The following is a 7,500-nucleotide window of genomic DNA, read 5'->3' as shown; positions in this document are numbered from 1 at the left end:
GGATTCGGAGGGAGCCCTCTTTCCATGTTGTCGGGAAAACACCCCATCGGAGGCATCCATTGAACAGTCGTACTATTTCACCGGGGATGGCGCGTACCGAGGCTTTTAGTGCGCGGACCTCGATGAGGTCCGGCCCTGGTGCCTTGTTGTTTTTGAACGTTTTTACGGCTGCTATAACTTCCTCCTCCGTGAAGGGCGGGGTGTCCTCTGTATCCGGTACGGATTTTGAGCCTTCTCTGATATCGTGTTGCGCAGGTGTATCCTCTTCTTCTCGGTCCTCTGGGACGTGTGCGTCCAATAGCACTTTTGCGGTTTCTTGCAGGCTTGCCGTATGATCGTTTCCTCGTTGCAGGGTGCTCAACACCCCCTCGACGCGCATCTTCTTAGCCTGAAGCTTGTAAACCGTGCCCCAGGGTTGGTTATTGCCGTTTGACGTCACGAAGTTACGCCAGCTTTCTCGTTTTGTGCGTTTCACACTCTTATTATATATTCGTAGGGCATCGCGGTACTCTCTCCGCTTCTGGTTGCGGGTTCGTTCCTCCAGTTCCTGCTGGAAGGCACGTCGCAGTCTGTATACTTTCTTCTTGAGCCTTGTCAGCTCCTTTGTCCACCACGGGTTAGATTTTCTAAAGACACGCTTCCTTGGCATAGACGCGCTGCAGGAGTCAGTGATGACTCCCGTGAGCGCCGCCGCCATGTGTTCGACGTCTTCCACAGATTCAAGCTGCAGGGGCTCTAGCCTCGATCCGGAAAGGTCGGCCAGTTTTTCGGTGTACAACTCCCAATCAGCTCGACTAGGGTCGAACCGGGTGTTAGCGGTACATTGATCAACTGCGTTGGCTTTCGGTACCCTCAGCTCGATATCCATGGCGTTGTGGTCACTATTCGCCCAGTCGCACCTAACTCTCCAGCTTCTGACGAAACGAGACATGGAGGGCGTTGCCAGAGTGACATCGATGAACGATGAGCCTCTGGGCGTCCAATAGGTCGGCGGCTGCGAGACGTCGTTCACAACTTCAATACCAAATGCCCGGATGAGCCCCTCGAACAGGGCGCCTCTATCGTCGGTACTCTGGGGACCCCAGAGTGACGACCGTGCATTGGCGTCTAACGAAACTAGCAGTCTCTCCCCCCTTAGTGAACGGAACACCACCTCAAGATGCTTGAGATGCTCCTCGATTTCATCGCTGTACTGGAAATAGCACGAGACGGCGTAAAACGAGAAGTCGGGGGTGAGCACCTCCACGCATACGCAATGGGTTGTGCTAAGTTGCGAGACAAACACTGCGTCGAAGCTCGAGTTACACACCACGACAGCGGCTCCCGGAGGGTGCGACCGCGTGGCTGCAACTCTTGCTCCGGATCCTAATCCGCCGATGGTGTAGCTCGCACCGTGCTGCCGGACGTATGGTTCTTGTAGTAACAGTACGTCCAGGTGCTTTTCCGTTACGAGCTGACGTACCTCACCCATCACTGCAGCTGAGCGCTGGGCGTTCAGTTGCATTACCCTGATACCCGTGGTGGTTATTGCGGGTGCGGCCTGCGCAGTCCGGTTTCGCGATAAATTTATATTAGTGTCCATAGTCAGTTCTATACAGGACCTGGTTGATTGCTGCGACGTGCGATGGACAGTCTTTGTCTGTTACACTGTGGTTGTGTGCCTTACCTGCTTTCTTGCAATTTACACACGAGGGTTGCTTTTCCTTGTTCGGGCAGTTTCTGTACATATGCCCAGCGTTGGCGCAGTGACCACACGTGTCCTTTTCTGCCCTGCAGAATTTGGTTGTGTGACCAAAGCCCTGGCATTTATAGCAGCGCGTTGCTGCTACGAAGTCTTGTACGTGGCAGCATTGCCACATAATGTATAGACGCTCCTTCTTTATAAGTACCTCTCGGGCTTCCCTTGACGTCTCTAGTACCAGGTTACAGCTCTCCGCGTTATTCCTGCTTCCTGTTTTAAACGCTATCTTGATTTGGTGCTTGTATTTAGTTGCTTCTTCTGGTTCCAGATTTTGCTCAATCATGGCTTGGAGCACCTCGCTGTCATTCCCCCTCCTTGGTGCTCCGTAAACTATGATCCGCGGGTTCCTTTTCGCTGGGATGTCGACCACTAATCCGGCGGATTTCAGTTTCTCATTTTTGAGAAGTACATCCACGTTCGTCTTCTTGGCGGTCTCGACGATTATTCCGTTGCCCTGAATCTTTCTTACGTTTCTTACCTGTAGATTGTCCTCCTTGGGCGACACCAGTTTTACTAGCGCCTGTTTCGTCTCGTCGCTGTTCCCGTAAAGCTTGGGGTCTTTTGGTCGGATGACGACGACGTTCGGTGGGTTTTGCCGCTGGGTGGCAATCGAGGCTGCTTTTGATTTTATGCCCAGACGTTCCGCATAGGTCGTTGCTTGCGGCTGAGTCGGCGGTTGCTGGACGGTGACGTTCCTATTTGCTGCCGCCAGAGCATCACGTTGTTGCCTCTTGTTTTCTTCCTTCAGGGCCTCTACGTGTCCCTCCAGGTGGCTGTTTAACAGCAGAGATTCCTGGAGCAGGCTCTGCAGTTTATTTATCTTCCCCAGGATATATTTTCCGGTGGCGGCCTCAATTCCGTATTCCGGGGAGATTACATCGAGGAGCCTTTTATATGCAGCCTCCGCTTTGTCCTTTATCTCGTATATCGAGAGTCTGTGTGGCGCCTTTTTCGTTCCGGGCTGCTGTCCTGAGTCGCTCCCGATTTGCGAGTCCGTCAGTAGATAGGGACATTTTTTTTTTTTTATTTTATTCTCTATCATGTTGCAGTGTAGGAGCTCTCGCTCATTACTGCGTTATACATATCATTTAAGTGTTTCACTCTAATCCTTTAATGAATCTTGACCATAATAATCCAAAATGTATTTTTCTTGATTTAATTTTCTTTCTTTTCTTTTTCTTTAGGTTCTGATAAATTCGGGTCGCTTAGCCGCCAGGAGTGCCCTGACGTTTCCGTCCCTAGCCACGAGGAGGCGGACCCACTTCTACTTTCAATTTTCAGTTCTCAATCATCTGTAAGTTGTTGCATGAGATTTCTTCTATTTTCAAAAACGTTCATCGCAAAAGTTCTCAACTTCTTTAATTCTTCTTCATTCTGTATAATTTTTGGCCAGTTTTCCTTAGCTTCTGTTAATAGTGGATATCTGTATGATTCATACTGTGGACATTGAAAGATAATATGTTCAACTGTCTCCTGTTGCGATTCACACGCAGGGCAGGTTGGAGATTCTGCTATTCCTCGTTTATAAAGACTGTAATTAATTGATCCATATCCAGTTAAAAGATATACAACTAATCTAGATGGATTAAACCAAGAATTTAATGACCAAAATTGCACATTCGGTATGAATTTGTATGTGATTCTTCCGTGTACATCGCTGTTCCATCTTGTTTGCCATTCAGAATATATTTCTCGATCAATCTTAGTTATTTCTTGCTCGATGTTACTTCCGCCGTTGTTTCCAAGTGGATTATACCTATAACTGCGCCAGACTACAAATTTTTCCTTCTTAATTTTTCTAATTATTCCAAATCTTACTATCTCCAAATCCAGAGGTAAAAATCCCCCAATGACTTGTACCGCCGCTGTTGATGTAGTTCGACATGCTTTTATTATTGTAAGTAGTATAGCACGCTGCGCCGCCATTAGATGTCTATTGACTACTGCCTTTCCTGCCTTTTCATACCAAATGATGGATCCATATGTAATTATAGGGAGGCAAACTGTCTTGTATAGTATACGTAGAATTGATTTTCTAATGCCCCATTCTTCATGGGCAAAACGTCGCAGTGTCATGATGTATTTGACTAATTTGTCACGCATGTTCCCAACATGTGTGTTAAATGATAACTTATTATCAATATATATTCCTAGGTATTTATATGTTCCAGTATATTTGATTCTTACGTCATTTATTTTTATTATAGGTAACTTCTCTTTATCGAGTTTACCTTTTACGATCATAGCTTGAGTCTTCTTGCCTGATACTTTCAATTTGTTCATCTCGCACCAGGTTTGTATAATTTGTGCTATTTTCGCAGCTTTTAATTCTATTTCTCTTCTTGAGTTTCCTTTTATTAGAAAACTTATGTCGTCCGCATACGCAATAATTAGGACGTCTTCCTCGGTGAAAGCTTCTTCTATTTTAGATAATAAATCGTCCATACACCATGTCCATGCTTGTGGTCCAATGATAGAGCCTTGTGGACACCCTTTTTGAATATTGTACGTTACTTTCTCAAATTTGTTGCTTACTTCAATTTTCCGTCCTTTAAAATACCGGTCAATGATTTTTGTTAACACTGTGCTACAGTTTGCCTGGACCAAGCGAGCCTTGACAGCCGGATGCCATAGGTTGTCGAAAGCACCTTCAATGTCAATAAAAAGTGCAACAACGTATTTTTTCTCAGTTTGGGTTATACCCTCCTTGAAGGCCAACAAAGCATCCTCCGTTGAAAAACCTTTTTTAAATCCGAATTGGCGATTACTGGCTAAACCCATATCCTTATATTGCGCCTGAATTCTATCCACAATGATTCTTTCAAAAACTTTGCTAATTACAGGAAGTAATGCTATAGGCCTGTATGAGTTCACAGACATTTTGTCCGCCTGATCATTTTTCGGTATTACAATTAACTTCGCAGTTTTCCACTCATCTGGAAAATTGCACTCTCTAAGACATTTATTATACAATATATACAGCACTTCTTTACTATTATCCCAAAGAGCTTTTATAATTTCCGGCCCGAAGCCATCCGATCCAGGAGCCTTTTTATCTTTTAGTTTTCTCAAAGCTCCGACTATTTCCATGTGGCTGATGTCTGGTTCTACGTTACAATTCTGGTATTGTTTATTCATCTGTCTTATTTGCTTATGTACAAGTGATTCGTTTGTAGCATTATCTTCGGGCGCAAATTTCTTTAGCAGCGTTTCGACTGACTCCTTCCATGTTTTGGTCACCTCTCCAGAAGGTAGCATCATCATACCAATATTACACCTCATTTGAGTTTTATCTCGAGCAATCTTATGTAATAGGCCCCAGGGATTTTCATTCCCTTCTGTTTTAACGAAGTTTTTCCACGAGTTGCTCTTCTGATTTCTAATCTCTTTAACATATTTGTTTCTAGCTTCCTTGTATTCATCTGAGAGTCGTTGCAGGCTATCTGAGAGGCCCAATCTACGAGCTCTAGAGAGCTGCCTACCTTTATTTCGAGCGCACTTTCTAAGTTTATTTAGTTCCTCGGTCCACCAGGGAACCGCTTTATTACTGTTCTTCCTGATCGGTATTGACTCCTTACAAACCTCCGTTAATATCTTATTTAAGTTTTTTATAAGTTCCTTTATGCTCCATTTATAGGCACTGTTAATATAATCACTATTTAACTTTTGGCTTATTAGTTGCGAAAATTTGTCCCAATTTGCTGCCTTCATGTTAAAGGCTGCACTTGCAATATGCAATCGCTCCACTCTATCTTGGAATTTCATCTTAAAGGTAATCAAATTATGATCACTTATTGACATCTCTTGTACCTCCCAAGCGGTGACTAGATTTGCCATAGCTTCACTAACCAGTGTAACGTCAATGTTGGATGCATGTCTTGAATTCGAGAAAGTTGTGAGGCTACTAGGTCTGTTTAGAATCTTAAAGTTATTACTTAATATGAATTCTTCCAGAATTCTTCCTCTTTCGTTTGTTTCATTCGAATACCAGGCCAAGGACCTGGCGTTGGCATCCATGCAGATTATCACCCTGGTCGGATCCACTGTTGACAAAACTTTGTCCAGTTCAGATATAAATCCTTCCATCGGCAGTGAGAATTGACAATACAAATTAATTACATAAAATTGATGATACTTTGTTTGAACATGAAAACACATAATGTGTTCCGTATCATATTTCGAAATTTGGAATACCTCTATGTTCTCTGTACATACCGCTGCTCCTACCCAAGGGTAAGTAGCTTTGGGTGTTAAAACGTCAAGAGACGCAGATTTAAATCCTTTAACATGGTTCTTATACGCATATGGCTCTTGCATACAGAGAATATCAAGTTTCCCCGCACTTATGATTTGCCTCAAATCAGCAGTCGCTGCCATAGATCTCTGTAAGTTGATTTGACCGATCTTTAGGTCCAGTTTATTCTATTTCTATATAGATCAATTTGCCGCTGCAGCTCAGGGCAAAGTTTGTTTGTAACACTATGGTTTGTGTCCTTTCTTTTCGTGCGGATACAATTTATACACTGCGGCTTATCCTTTCTAGGACAATCCTTCCTTTCGTGTTCGGTATTGCCACAATTTTCACAGCATTGCTGTTTTGCCTGACAAAATTTTGCTATATGCCCATATCCTTGACATTTATAGCAACGCATAACGTTTAGATATTCCTTTAGCTTATATATCCTCCAGAACATATACACTTTCCTTGACAACATCAGTGCGCCATACTCCTTAGCTGGTAGTTGGACTATCCAATTTACTCTACTCTCATTTTTAGTTTTAAAACAATGACGAAAGTCTATACTCCTTTTCAATTTTTCAGCATACTCGTCGTCTCTAACTTCCAGATTCTTGAAAATCAGATCTTCTTTCAACTCGTCTGCTTTATACTCCTTTTCAACGTCATATATAATTATACTGGGATTAATTTTCTTAGGCTCTGCAGTTTTTAAACCAACTTCCTTAAATTTCGAATTTTTTATAATTTCAATATCACGTTTGTCTTTAACCTCAACCACAACGCCTTTATTTCTCAATTGCCTTACTTGTTTAATTCTTATTTGAGATCTGTTTTTCTTTAGAACTTCTGTTACTTTAGCTTTAATTTCATCATTAGATCTAGGGTCATTTTCATTTTCAGGTTTAATTATCAATACTTCATGCTTCTCTTTTACTGTTTCAGGTTTCAGATGTGCGCCAGCAGGAGCTACTCCGCCAGCTGCCACCTGAGCGTAAGTATTTACTGGCTTGGTACAATGTAATTCCCGTGTGGCTGATAACCTTTCAACTTTCATTATTTCTGCTAGGAGCGCTGCTTCCAAGGACGCCCATTTATCCAAAATGATTTTAACTGCAGCCTTGGTCACTTTATTTGCTTCATTGAACAGAAAAGCCTCCAGTTCCTTCCTCTCGGCCCTTACATTTTCCAGTGACAACCTTTCGGGCTCAACAGTAAAATCAGAATCCTGCTCTTTATCTTTTACCACTTTTCTTCTTTTAACACTTCCACCGGTCTCTTTAATGTCGGAATCCGCAGATCTCACAGAGGAGACAGAGCTAGTTCTACTCAATGATACACACAAAATTCCTTTTTTCCTACTTCTACACTCCTCCTCCACGTCCATCATAGAAAGTTTAGTTTGTTTAGGGTTTATTTGATCACAACTCATAACTGGTCCCACGAGTACGGTGGAAAGGATGTCGACCCGAGCAGAGCCACCATTACCCGAGCAAGGCATAATACTACCGGAGGTCGCCAG

The sequence above is a fragment of the Osmia lignaria genome, chromosome 11 (genome assembly GCF_051020975.1).
Source record: "Osmia lignaria lignaria isolate PbOS001 chromosome 11, iyOsmLign1, whole genome shotgun sequence".
NCBI classification, from domain to species: Eukaryota; Metazoa; Arthropoda; class Insecta; order Hymenoptera; family Megachilidae; genus Osmia; species Osmia lignaria.
This window is presented reverse-complemented; position numbering follows the sequence as displayed.